The sequence below is a fragment of the Oncorhynchus masou genome, chromosome 1 (assembly GCF_036934945.1).
Source record: "Oncorhynchus masou masou isolate Uvic2021 chromosome 1, UVic_Omas_1.1, whole genome shotgun sequence".
Classification (NCBI taxonomy): domain Eukaryota; kingdom Metazoa; phylum Chordata; class Actinopteri; order Salmoniformes; family Salmonidae; genus Oncorhynchus; species Oncorhynchus masou.
The window spans coordinates 71,158,812-71,173,554 of NC_088212.1; the positions used below are offsets into that span (position 1 = coordinate 71,158,812).

The following is a 14,743-nucleotide window of genomic DNA, read 5'->3' on the forward strand; positions in this document are numbered from 1 at the left end:
CTTTGCCTTTGTTTTGGTTTGTTTGGTTGTCAATTAGGGTGTGCAGGGTGAATACATGGTCTGTTGTACGGTAATTTGGTAAAAAGCCAATTTGACATTTGCTCAGTACATTGTTTTCATTGAGGAAGTGCACGAGTCTGCTGTTAATGATAATGCAGAGGATTTTCCCAAGGTTACTGTTGACGCATATTCCACGGTAGTTATTGGGGTCAAATTTGTCTCAATTTTTGTGGATTGGGGTGATCAGTCCTCGGTTCCAAATATTGGGGAAGATGCCAGAGCTAAGGATGATGTTAAAGAGTTTTAGTATAGCCAATTGGAATTTGTTGTCTGTATATTTGATCATTTCATTGAGGATACCATCAATACCACAGGCCTTTTTGGGTTGGAGGGTTTTTATTTTGTCCTGTAACTCATTCAATGTAATTGGAGAATCCAGTGGGTTCTGGTAGTCTTTAATAGTTGATTCTAAGATCTGTATTTGATCATGTATATGTTTTTGCTCTTTATTCTTTGTTATAGAGCCAAAAAGATTGGAGAAGTGGTTTACCCATACATCTCCATTTTGGATAGATAATTATTCGTGTTGTTGTTTGTTTAGTGTTTTCCAATTTTCCCAGAAGTGGTTAGAGTCTATGGATTCTTCAATTACATTGAGCTGATTTCTGACATGCTGTTCCTTCTTTTTCCGTAGTGTATTTCTGTATTGTTTTAGTGATTCACCATAGTGAAGGCGTAGACTCAGGTTTTCCGGGTCTCTATGTTTTTGGTTGGACAGGTTTCTCAATTTCTTTCTTAGATTTTTGCATTCTTCATCAAACCATTTGTCATTGTTGTTCATTTTCTTCGGTTTTCTATTTGAGATTTTTAGATTTGATAGGGAAGCTGAGAGGTCAAATATACTGTTAAGATTTTCTACTGACAAGTTTACACCTTCACTATTACAGTGGAACGTTTTACCCAGGAAATTGTCTAAAAGGGATTGAATTTGTTGTTGCCTAATTGTTTTTTGGTAGGTTTCCAAACTGCATTCCTTCCATCTATAGCATTTCTCAATGTTACTCAGTTCCTTTGGCTTTGATGCCTCATGATTGAGTATTGCTCTGTTTAGGTAGACTGTGATTTTGCTGTGGTCTGATAGGGGTGTCAGTGGGCTGACTGTGAACGCTCTGAGAGACTCTGGGTTGAGGTCAGTGATAAAGTAGTCTACAGTACTACTGCCAAGAGATGAGCTATAGGTGTACCTACCATAGGAGTCCCCTCGAAGCCTACCATTGACTATGTACATACCCAGCGTGCGACAGAGCTGCAGGAGTTGTGACCCGTTTTTGTTGGTTATGTTGTCATAGTTGTGCCTAGGGGGGCATATGGGGGAGGGAATGCTGTCACCTCCAGGCAGGTGTTTGTCCCCCTGTGTGCTGAGGGTGTCAGGTTCTTGTCCGGTTCTGGCATTTAGGTCGCCACAGACTAGTACATGTCCCTGGGCCTGGAAATGATTGATTTCCCCATCCAGGATGGAGAAGCTGTCTTCATTAAAATATGGGGATTCTAGTGGGGGGATATAGGTAGCACACAGGAGGACATTTTTCTCTGTTAGGATAATTTCCTTTTGAATTTCTAGCCAAATGTAGAATGTTCCTGTTTTGATTAATTTAATGGAGTGAGTTAGGTCTGCTCTATACCAAATTAGCATACCCCCTGAGTCCCTTCCCTGTTTCACACCTGGTAGTTTGGTGGATGGGACTACCAGCTCTCTGTAACCTAGAGGGCATCCAGTGGGTCTGTCTCCTCTATACCAGGTTTCTTGCAGGATGACAATGTCTGTATTACCGATTTCTTTGGTGAAGTCCGGGTTTCTGCTCTTCAGGCCAAAGGCAGATGACCTCAGGCCTTGGATATTCCAGGATGAAATAGTAAAGGCTTTTTGTTCCATAAAGTGTCCAATGTTGTTGGTCGTGGTTTGGCCTCAGGCCAGTAAGTGTGAGCAGAGCCTGCTGAGCATCTGGTACATGCCATTGGCTTGGGCGAGTGTGAGAGTGGGGGTTGGGACTGTTTGCCCGCTCACTACCTGGGCGTATGTGTGGCTTCCATGTTGAGGCCCTCTTTGCGGGGGTGGGGTGCATGGGGTGGGCAGGAGTGGCATAGGTCTGATCTGAGGGGGCCTAAATGGGGTGTGGGCATGGTTGACGTTGGGGGGTGTTGATTGGTTGGGGTAGGGGTGTGGATGTGTCTGGGTGTGCGGTGGTCTGGATGTAATTCCTCTTGGCGTGGGTCCTCTATGTGTAGGTCCGGGGGGGGTCCTGCAGGTCTGGGAGGGTGTCTCGCTGGTCTGGGTGGGGTGTCTATTGATCTGTTGCTCCTGTGTGAAGTGTTGGGGATACGTTTGAAAGCGATGTCCTTTAGAGTTCGGGCAAAGATGGGCACTGCTGCCTTGTAGAGGTGGACCTGGTCATAGAGGCTGTTCAAGTCCAGGGTGGAGTGGTGGGCCAGGAAAACGTTTGGTTTTGAGGCACAGTCACGGGAAATACTTGCGTTTACCCGCTGTATTGTGGCAGGGTGGAAGTCTTTTCGTGGTAGCAGGGTGGAGATAACCACTTGTGCGTTGGGGAAAGTAGAAGAAGCCTTTTCAATCACTCCCTTCAGTGCTGTGGCCACTCTTTCCTGTTGTGCCCTCAGGTCGTTTGTGCCTGTGTGTATTATTATGTGGCTGGGTGAGCCTAGTTTGGCCTCAGACAGAAGGTCTAGGGCGCTCTGGGTGTTTGGACACCAGAGTTTAGACACACTGTGTTTGGGAAAACGTTTTTTTTCTTCTATATATTTCCCATTTGAGTCCATAAGTAGTACAATCTGTGACTTGTGTTTGTCCTCAGTGGGTGTGGGGGGGTTATCAGAAGGGCTATCAGGGTGGCTGACAGGGGGGGTGCTCAGAGGGGGTGAGAGCCGGCGGGCTTGGGGTTCTTCATTTGTCTGTTCTGCTGTGGTGTCAAGACTTTTGTTGGGTGCTGAGGTGGGCTGTTCTGCTTGCTTCTCTGTGGGGGTGGCCACCTCTCTAGTGGGTTGTTCTCTGTTACACGCCATCCCCCTCAACCTCTCCTCCATCCCCCTCACCCTCTCCTCCATCCCCCTCAACCTCTCCTCCATCCCCCTCACCCTCTCCTCCATCCCCCTCAACCTCTCCTCCACCAGCAGTCTGATACTCTCCTCTAGGGCTCTGTTCTGCTCCTCTTTCTCCTGTTGTATTTGTCTCACCACTGTCCAAAGTGCAGATATGTCTCTGTCCACCTCCAGCTCTCCTGGTCTGGTTAAGGGGCTGTTGTTGTGCTGGGCTGTTGTCTGGGTCTGTGCTGACTGAAGTGTAATCACCTGCTGTTCCAGCTCCACCTGCCTTATCTCCAGCTGGGTGAATTTGTCCTTCATTTCAATGAGGGAGTGGTAATCTGTGCTGGGAGGTTGACTCTCCGCTGGGGGTTGCTCGTCTGTGGGGTTACATAGTGAAGAGGTCTGGTCTGACCCGCTCGGTGTGGGGGTATCTTTATCAAGGGAGAGCTTCTCCTGCTGGGCTAATTCTTTGATTAGGTGAAAGTCCAGCTGAAACTGTTTGGGGTTACTCTGTACCATCACTGTTCCGGACTTATAGATATTAATATTACTTGACTCAGAGTCCTCGTTATCAAGTATTCTGAGTTTCCAGCCCTCGTTAACCCCCTCTCTTAACAAAGGGGTAGTGTGCTAATATAGCACTGTGCCATGCCAGGGGATGGTTTGTGTGGAAGATAAGGTTGCTGATGTTCCCATTTTTGTAATAGTCAGCAAAAAGTGTCTCTTGATTTTCCATAAGGAGCTTCATTTTGTAATCTTTTCTTGACTTATCATTCTTTACATGCAAAGGGTACTGTATTTTAATTACCTCTGAACAGCGGGAGGGAGCCTCTAAGGCCTCTCCATTTGGTTGGGGTAGACTGTGTGACTCTCCTGCCATTGTTGGGCTAATGGGCTGTGACACCTCTCACTTGACACGTCAGTGCTAGTTGAAGCTGTATCAAGCTTGGCAGAATTATGTTAGAATTCAGTCCTTATAAAGTAATGTTGTGTATTTTTCTTCTTGGCTTTTGGCTTTTAAAATATAGTTTCGGACTAAGCATTACTCACTCAGTTCCAGGTTGGATGGGGTTTTCAGGTTTCTGTTGTTTTCCAGAGAATTTGCTGTATAGAGAAATAAATCTTGGTAGTTGTGAACCTTCCAGGTGATTCCGTAATTCCGTCCAAAATCAGGTTGTAGGTTTTAAGTTTTGATTTGAAGTGGGGGTTATGTTGTAGAGGGTAGAATCCAGTATGTGTTCCTGACAAAAAATCCAAGTTCATCTAACTCCAAATCTATCTTTTTTAAAGAAAATGCTGAAAAATGCAGGAGCTCATCTGATCGTGACCTCTCTCTGATCTCTCTCTCTCTCTCTCTCTCTCATACCCTGTTTTCTCTCTCTGTCTCCGATGTCTTGTAAACTCTGCGGCACAGCAGTCCGGTTCTAGCCCGGGGCTCACATTAGACCCAAACACTCTCTAACACTCAGACACACACACGCACGGACACACACACAAAAACAACCCTCTCCCTGCCTAAAAAACAACCTTCTCCCTGCCTACACCTGCTATGCCGTAGAGATGCTCAGGGCCCAGTCACACTTACTGGGTCAGCCTAGGGCAGAGAGGCAGGGGGCCAGACACAGACACATTGCCCACTAGAACTGATTTGAGGCTATATCTACTACCATATCTAGAGCAGGCTGGTCATCAACACACACTACAACCAATCACACAGTGGTGGAAGATGAAGGACAGAATGAGAGGAGGAGGATTTTTACATTTTATTTAACCTTTATTTCAACTAGGCAAGTCAGTTAAGAACAAATTCTTATTTACAATGACGGCATACCAAAATAAATAAAAAATATAGGACAAAACACACATCATGACAAGAGAGACAAGACAACACTACATAAAGAGTGACCTAAGACAACAACATAGCATGGCAGCAACACATGACAACACAGCATGGTAGTAACACAATATAAGAGAAACATGAAAGCAACAGAAAATGACAACAACATTGTAGCAACACATGACAACACACCACAGAAGCAACACAAAATGACAACAACATGGTAGCAACACAACATGGTATCAGCACGAAACATGATACAAACATTATTGGGCACAGATAACAAAACAAAGGGCAAGAAGGAAGAGACAACAATACATCACACAAAGCAGGCACAACTCAGTAAGAGTGTCCATGATTGAGTCTTTGAATGAAGAGATTGAGATAAAACTGTCCAGTTTGAGTGTTTGTTGCAGCTCGTTCCAGTCGCTAGCTGCAGTGAACTGAAAAGAGGAGCGACCCAGGGATGTCTCTCACTCTCTCTCTCTTTACATCCATAATGTCTCTCTCTCTCTTTACATCCATGTCTCTCTCTCTCTTTATGTCCATAATGTCTCTCTCTCTCTCTCTTTACATCCATAATGTCTCTCTCTCTCTCTTCACATCCATAATGTCTCTCTCTCTCTTTACATCCATGTCTCTCTCTCTCTTAATGTCCATAATGTCTCTCTCTCTCTCTCTCTTTACATCCATAATGCCTCTATCTCTCTTTACATCCATAATGTCTCCCTCTCTTTACATCCATGTCTCTTCTCTCTCTCTTTACATCCATAATGTCTCTCTCTCTCTCTCTCTCTCTCTCTTTACATGCATAATCTCTCTCTCTCTCTTTACATCCATAATGTCTCTCTCTCTCTCTTTACATCCATAATCTCTCTATCTCTCTTTACATCCATAATGTCTCTCTCTCTCTTTACATCCATAATGTCTCTCTATCTCTTTACATCCATAATCTATCTAACTCTCTCTCTTTACATCCATAATGTCTCTCTCTCCCTCTTTACATCCATAATGTATATCTCTCCTTCTTTACATACATAATGTCTCTCTCTCTCTATACATCCATAATGTCACTCTCTCTTTACATGCATAATGTCTCTCTCTCTCTTTACATCCATAATCTATCTCTCTCTCTCTCTCTTCACATCCATGTCTCTCTCTCTCTCTCTTTACATCCATAATGTCTCTCTCTCTCTTTACATCCATAATATCTCTCTCTCTCCCTTCACATCAATAATGTTTCTCTCTCTTTACATCCATAATGTCTCCCTCTCTCTCTTTACATCCATAATCTTTCTCTCTCTCTCTCTCTCTCTCTCTCTCTCTCTCTCTCTCTCTCTCTCTCTCTCTCTCTCTCTATACATCCATAATCTCTCTCTCTCTCTCTCTCTTTACATCCATAATGTCTCCCTCTCTCTCTTTACATCCATGTCTCCCTCTCTCTCTTTACATCCATAATGTCTCTCTCTCTCTCTCTCTCTCTCTCTCTCTCTCTCTCTCTCTTTACATCCACAATGTCTCTCCCTCTCTCTTTACATCCATAATGTCTCTCTCTCTTTACATCCATAATGTCTCTCTATCTCTTTACATCCATAATCTATCTAACTCACTCTCTTTACATCCATAATGTCTCTCTCTCCCTCTTTACATCCATAATGTATATCTCTCCTTCTTTACATACATAATGTCTCTCTCTCTCTCTCTCTCTATACATCCATAATGTCACTCTCTCTTTACATGCATAATGTCTCTCTCTCTCTCTTTACATCCATAATCTATCTCTCTCTCTCTCTCTCTTCACATCCATGTCTCTCTCTCTCTCTTTACATCCATAATGTCTCTCTCTCTCTTTACATCCATAATATCTCTCTCTCTCCCTTCACATCAATAATGTTTCTCTCTCTTTACATCCATAATGTCTCCCTCTCTCTCTTTACATCCATTATCTTTCTCTCTCTCTCTCTCTCTCTCTCTCTCTCTCTCTCTCTCTCTCTCTCTCTCTCTCTCTATACATCCATAATCTCTCTCTCTCTCTCTCTTTACATCCATAATGTCTCCCTCTCTCTCTTTACATCCATGTCTCCCTCTCTCTCTTTACATCCATAATGTCTCTCTCTCTCCCTATCTCTCTCTCTCTACATCCACTCTCTCTCTCCTCTCTCTCTCTTTAATCTCTCTCTCTCTCTCTCTCTCTCTCTCTCTCTCTCTCTCTCTTTACATCCACAATGTCTCTCCCTCTCTCTTTACATCCATAATGTCTCTCTCTCCCTCTTTACATCCATAATGTCTCTCTCGCTCTTTACATCCATCATTGGAAGATTGACCATAAGAGACCACATTTACCAGGTGTCCGCCCGGTGTCCTGCGCCGAAATTGGTGCGCAAAAGTCAGCTGCAAGTATTTTTCTATGGAATTTAGAGAAGAATGCAAGCTTCCACGAACGATATATCAATGAAGAGATATGTGAAAAAACACCTTGAGGATTGATTCCAAACAACGTTTGCCATGTTTCGGTCGATATTATGGAGTTAATTCGGAAAAAGTTTGACGTTGTAGGTGACTGAATTTTCGGTTTGCGATTTCTCCTACACACAGACACTTTCAGGAAAAACTGCGCATTTGGTATGTAACTGAGAGTCTCCTCATTGAAAACATCCGAAGCTCTTCAAAGGTAAATGATTTTATTTATTTGGTTAACTGGTTTTTGTGAAAATGTTGCGTGCTAAATGCTACTCAAAATGCTAAGCTAGCTTAGCATACTCTTACACAAATTAGTCAATTGCTATGGTTCAAAAGCATATTTTGAAAATCTGAGATGACAGTGTTGTTAAGAAAAGGCTAAGCATGAGAGCAGGCGCATTATTTTCATTTTATTTGCGATTTTCAGAAATCGTTAACGTTGCGTTATGCTAATGAGCCTGAGGCTTTAGTCACGATCCCGGATCCGGGATGGGGAGATTCAAGAGGTTAATTCTGTAATGTCTCTCTCTCTCTTTACATCCATAATGTCTCTCTCTCTCTTTACATCCATAACGTCTCTCTCTCTAGTTTACATCCATGATGTCTCTCTCTCTTTACATCCATAATGTCTCTCTCTCTCTTTACATCTATAATCTCTCCCTCTCTCTCTTTACATCCATAATGTCTCTCTCTCTCTTTACATCCATGATGTCTCTCTCTCTCTCTGTCTCTCTCTCTCTCTTTAACTTCATGCGACGAGCAATCCCGGATCCGGGATCCTATTTATAGCCTCAAGCTCATTAGCATAACGCAACGTTAACTATTCATGAAAATCGCAAATTAAATAAAATAAATATATTTGCTCTCAAGCTTAGACTTTTGTTAACAACACTGTCATCTCAGATTTTCAAAATATGCTTTTCAACCATAGCAAAACAAGCATTTGTGTAAGAGTATTGATAGCTAGCATAGCTATAAGCCTAGAATTCAGCCAGCAACATTTTCACAAAAACAAGAAAAGCATTCAAATAAAATCATTTACCTTTGAAGAACTTCAGATGTTTTCAATGAGGAGACTCTCAGTTAGATAGCAAATGTTCAGTTTTTCAAAAAATATTATTTGTGTAGGACAAATCGCTCCGTTTTGTTCACGTTTGGCTACGAAAAAAACCTGTATCCAGTTATAGCCTCAAGCTCATTAGCATAATGTAATGTTAACTAGTCATAAAAATCGCAAATGAAATGAAAAAAATATGCTAGCTCTCAAGCTTAGCCTTTTCTTAACAACACTGTCATCTCAGATTTTCAAAATATGCTTTTCAACCTTAGCAAAACAAGCATTTGTGTAAGAGTATTGATAGCTAGCGTAGCATTTAGCATAGCATTTAGCGGGCAACATTTTCACAAAAAACAGAAAAGCATTCAAATAAAATCATTTAACTTTGAAGAACTTCGGATGTTTTCAATGAGGAGACTCTCAGTTAGATAGCAAATGTTCAGTTTTTCCTGAAAGATTCTTTGTGTAGGATAAATCGCTCCGTTTTGTACATCACGTTTCGCTACCAAAAAAAACAGAAAATTCAGTCACCAAAACGCCGAACTTTTTTCCAAATTAACTCCGTAATATCGACTGAAACATGGCAAACGTTGTTTAGAATCAATCCTCAAGGTGTTTTTCACAAATCTCTTCATTGATATATCGTTCGTGTAAGTCTGCTTTCTCCTCTCAATCACATGGAAAAATACTTGCAGCTGTAGTTTACGAACCAATTTCGACACAGGACACCGGGCGGACACCTGGTAAATGTGGTCTCTTATGGTCAATCTTCCAATGATATGCCTACAAATACGTCACAATGCTGCAGACACCTTGGGGAAACGGCAGAAATTGTAGGCTCTCTCCTTGCGCATTCACAGCCATATAACGAGACATTGGAAAACAGCGCTTCAAAAATTTTGCTCATTTCCTGTTTGAAGTTTCATCTTGGTTTCGCCTGTAGCACCAGTTCTGTGGCACTCACAGATAATATCTTTACAGTTTTGGAAACGTGAGAGTGTTTTCTTTCCAAAGCTGTCAATTATATGCATACTCGAGCATCTTTTCGTGACAAAATATCTTGTTTAAAACGGGAATGTTTTTTTTATCCAAAAATGAAATACTGCCCCTAGAGTTCCAAGAGGTTAATTCTGAAATGTTTCTCTCTCTCTTTACATCCATAAGGTCTCTCTCTTTACATCCATAATGTCTCTCTCTCTCTTTACATCCATAATGTCTCTCTCTCTCTTTACATCCATAATGTCTCTCTCCATTTACATCCATAATGTCTCTCTCTCTCTTTACATCCATAATGTCTCTCTCTCTCTTTACATCCATAATCTCTCTCTCTCTCTCTTTACATCCATGATGTCTCTCTCTCTCTCTCTCTTTACATCCATAATGTATCTCTCTCTCTCTCTTTACATCCATAATGTCTCTCACTCTCTCTCTCTCTCTCTCTTTACATCAATAATCTCTCTCTCTCTCTATTTACATCCATAATGTCTCTCTCTCTCTCTCTCTTTACATCCATAATGTCTCTCTCTCTCTCTTTACATCCATAATGTCTCTCTCTTTACATCCATAATGTCTCTCTCTCTCTCTTTACATCCATAATGTCTCTCTCTCTCTCTTTACATCCATAATGTCTCTCTCTATCTCTCTCTCTTTACATCTTTACATCCATAAAGTGTCCCTGTCTGTTTGATCATGTTTGAGAATGGACTCAACCTCTTATACATTTTCTATTTTGTCACTCTTCCTCTCTCTAAACTGACAACACACACACACACACCCACAGCAACCACAGCACTAACTAACAGTGTGCCTCTGGGACTAAGAGATACATCTGAAACGCTTCATGGCCCTGTACTGATCCTGCAAATGTATTTATGTATACGTCTGAACATCAACAGCGCTCAGGAGTGACTCAACACCACATTCATTCAAGGGTCTGTATGTGCTCTCTGCTGGCTGCATGTGGTATTGCAGACTGAAATAGGATGGAGGAGGATATTGAGCATGGTCTCTAGGCTCTTTGTATGACAGATCATATGTGGCCTGGCTATGGAAGACCTGAGGAAAGGATGGAGGGGGGGGGATGGAGGGAGGACTGTGACATTATGAAAGGAGATCTCCATCGCTCCAAGCCTATCATCCTGGCATTTAGGAATTTAAGATGGAGAGAGACAGAGAGAGACAGAGGGAGAGACAGGGAGAGAGAGACAGAGAGAGAGAGAGACAGAGAGAGACAGAGAAAGAGAGAGACAGAGACAGAGAGAGAGAGCAATTTCGAGAGAGGGGGGGATCTCAGTCTAACTCGTCAACAATAAACTGCTATTCTTGACCAAATACAAGAGGGGGTAAGAGGAAAGGAGGAGAGGAGGAAGAGAAGGAAGGAAGGAAGGAGAGGAGGAGGAGGAGAAGGAAGGAAGGAGGAGGAGAAGGGAGGAAAGGAGGAGAAGGAAGGAGAGGAGTAGGAGAAGGGAAGAAAGGTAGAGGAGAAGGGAGGAAAGGAGGAGAACAAGAAGGGAGGAAAGGAGGATAACAAGAAGGGAGAAGGGAGGATATGAGGAGGAGGAGAAGGGAGAAGGAGGAGGAGAAGGGAGGAGGAGGAGGAGAAGGGAGGAGGAGGAGGAGGAGGAGGAGGAAAGGGGAAGAGGGGGAGAAGGGAGGAGAGGAAGAGGAGAAGGTAGGAGAGGAGGAGAAGTTGGGGGGGTATGAGAGCTATGTAAAAGAGGTGGGGGGTTACAGAATAATACATGTCTTGCTAATGATGCTTCCACACACACACACACACACACACACACACACACACACACACACACACACACACACACACACACACACACACACACACACACACACACACACACACACACACACACACACACACACACAGTCTCTAGACAGACATGAAAAGCTCATTTCAAAGCACTCCCAGTCAGTGGACGCCTGGGTGAGACAGTAGCAATTACTCAACTTTAAGAGCTCCAGTATATCACTCTGGAAGAGAGAGGCAGAGGGAGGAAAACAGAGGGGGGTGAGATAAGGGGGTTAGGGAGAGACAGAGAAATAGAGAGAGAGAGAAAAGAGGGAGGGAGAGAGAGATAGAAACAAAATAGGGAGGGAGGGAGGGAGGGAGGGAGGGAGGGAGGGAGGGAGGGAGGGAGGGAGGGAGGGAGGAGGAGGGAGGGAGGGAGGGGAGGGAGGGAGGGAGGGAGGGAGGGAGGGGGAGGGAGGGAGGGAGATAGAGAAAAAGAGGGAGGGACAAAGAGAGAGATAGATAGAGAAAAAGAGAGGGAGGGAGAGAGGGAGATCGAGAGAGAGAAAAAGAGAGGGAGGGAGAGAGGGAGATCGAGAGAGAGAAAAAGAGACAGAGAGAGATATTAATAGATAGATAGATAGATAGATAGATAGATAGATAGATAGATAGATAGATAGATAGATAGATAATGTAGAGGGGCAGCAGGGAGACACAGACACCTCACACTGTGAGTGATATCAGTCTGGTCACGCTCTGTGGTCACTGATAACCTTCCCTCAACCACTCCAAAACACATGACTAATACTGCCTCAAAGCCCAGATAAAACTATCAGTTAGCACCCTGAGACAACACACACACACAAGAAAGAACTGTTTGAAGTGTCTTGATGTCACACACACGCACGCACACAAAAACTTCCAAACACACACATACCACAACAGGAGCGCCATATCGGCTGTGCCACTGGAGGAAGAGGTCAGAGCAAGTCAGAGGTGAAAATGTAAGGACAGGAGAGGGAAGTGTGTGTGTGGGGGGGGGGGGGGGGTTAGTAACTGGAGGAGAGAGAAAAAACTAGCATAAAAGGAAAACGGCTCTGCCTCCCAACTAAACATTCCTCCGTGTATTTGTCTCTTAAACCCAGCTCTATCATTCCACCTTCTTTCTTTCTTTCTTTCTTTTTAAATAGTGTTCACTCTCTCAGGGTAATCACTGATGTCCTGAGTATAACACACTGAATGACAGAGAGAGAGAGAGTTTTTGTGAGTTTTAAATAATCTTTATTGGGTCTGGGATACCTCATATACTCATAAACAGATCAATATTTTAACCAGTTTGTCATAGGCTGTCCCAGAATAATCTGTACTTAAGCCCAAATATAAACAGTTGGGAAGAGAAAACCTCTCCCAAAGCTGAGAACCAAGAAGTGATCAGCTCAATCATCCCGACCAACCTGGGTGCCAGAGTTTCAGACTCAGCACAGAATGGACACCCCTCCCCAACAGTAGGATCCAGGTGTACCAGATGCATAATGGACACCCCTCCCCAACAGTAGAATCCAGGTGTACCAGATGCATAATGGACACCCTTCCCAACAGTAGGATCCAGGTGTACCAGATGCATAATGGACACCCCTCCCCAACAGTAGGATCCAGGTGTACCGGATGCATAATGGACACCCCTCCCCAACAGTAGGATCCAGGTGTACCAGATGCATAATGGACACCCCTCCCCAACAGTAGGATCCAGGTGTACCGGATGCATAATGGACACCCCTCCCCAACAGTAGGATCCAGGTGTACCAGATGCATAATGGACACGCCTTCCCAACAGTAGGATCCAGGTGTACCGGATGCATGATGGACACCCCTCCCCAACAGTATGATCCAGGTGTACCAGATGCATAATGGACACCCCTCCCCAACAGTAGGATCCAGGTGTACCGGATGCATAATGGACACCCCTCCCCAACAGTAAGATCCAGGTGTACCGGATGCATAATGGACACCCCTCCCCAACAGTAGAATCCAGGTGTACCAGATGCATAATGGACACCCCTCCCCAACAGTAGAATCCAGGTGTACCAGATGCATAATGGACACCCCTTCCCAACAATAGGATCCAGGTGTGCCAGATGCATAATGGACACCCCTTCCCAACAGTAGGATCCAGGTGTACCAGATGCATAATGGACACCCCTCCCCAACAGTAGGATCCAGGTGTACCAGATGCATAATGGACACCCCTCCCCAACAGTAGAATCCAGGTGTACCAGATGCATAATGTACACCCTTCCCAACAGTAGGATCCAGGTGTACCAGATGCATAATCGACACCCCTTCCCAACAGTAGGATCCAGGTGTACCAGATGCATAATGGACACCCCTTCCCAACAGTAGGATCCAGGTGTACCAGATGCATAATGGACACCCCTTCCCAACAGTAGGATCCAGGTGTACCAGATGCATAATGGACACCCCTCCCCAACAGTAGGATCCAGGTGTACCGGATGCATAATGGACACCCCTCCCCAACAGTAGGATCCAGGTGTACCAGATGCATAATGGACACCCCTCCCCAACAGTAGGATCCAGGTGTACCAGATACATAATGGACACCCCCCCCCAACAAAAGGATCCAGGTGTACCAGATGCATAATGGACACCCCTCCCCAACAGTAGGATCCAGGTGTACCAGATGCATAATGGACACGCCTTCCCAACAGTAGGATCCAGGTGTACCGGATGCATGATGGACACCCCTCCCCAACAGTAGGATCCAGGTGTACCAGATGCATAATGGACACCCCTCCCCAACAGTAGGATCCAGGTGTACCGGATGCATAATGGACACCCCTCCCCAACAGTAAGATCCAGGTGTACCGGATGCATAATGGACACCCCTCCCCAACAGTAGAATCCAGGTGTACCAGATGCATAATGGACACCCCTCCCCAACAGTAGAATCCAGGTGTACCAGATGCATAATGGACACCCCTTCCCAACAGTAGGATCCAGGTGTACCAGATGCATAATGGACACCCCTTCCCAACAGTAGGATCCAGGTGTACCAGATGCATAATGGACACCCCTCCCCAACAGTAGGATCCAGGTGTACCAGATGCATAATGGACACCCCTCCCCAACAGTAGAATCCAGGTGTACCAGATGCATAATGTACACCCTTCCCAACAGTAGGATCCAGGTGTACCAGATGCATAATCGACACCCATTCCCAACAGTAGGATCCAGGTGTACCAGATGCATAATGGACACCCCTTCCCAACAGTAGGATCCAGGTGTACCAGATGCATAATGGACACCCCTTCCCAACAGTAGGATCCAGGTGTACCAGATGCATAATGGACACCCCTTCCCAACAGTAGGATCCAGGTGTACCAGATGCATAATGGACACCCCTCCCCAACAGTAGAATCCAGGTGTACCAGATGCATAATGGACACCCCTTCCCAACAGTAGGATCCAGGTGTACCAGATGCATAATGGACACCCCTCCCCAACAGTAGGATCCAGGTGTAGCCATGAT

The 14,743-nt window shown here is 44.5% G+C and overlaps 1 protein-coding gene across 1 annotated transcript in view; it reads right to left on the reverse strand.

The window, feature by feature from the left end:
* The window catches only part of LOC135549982 (genetic suppressor element 1-like), a 446,019-nt gene that overhangs the window by 333,331 nt on the left and 97,945 nt on the right, over positions 1-14,743 (reverse strand).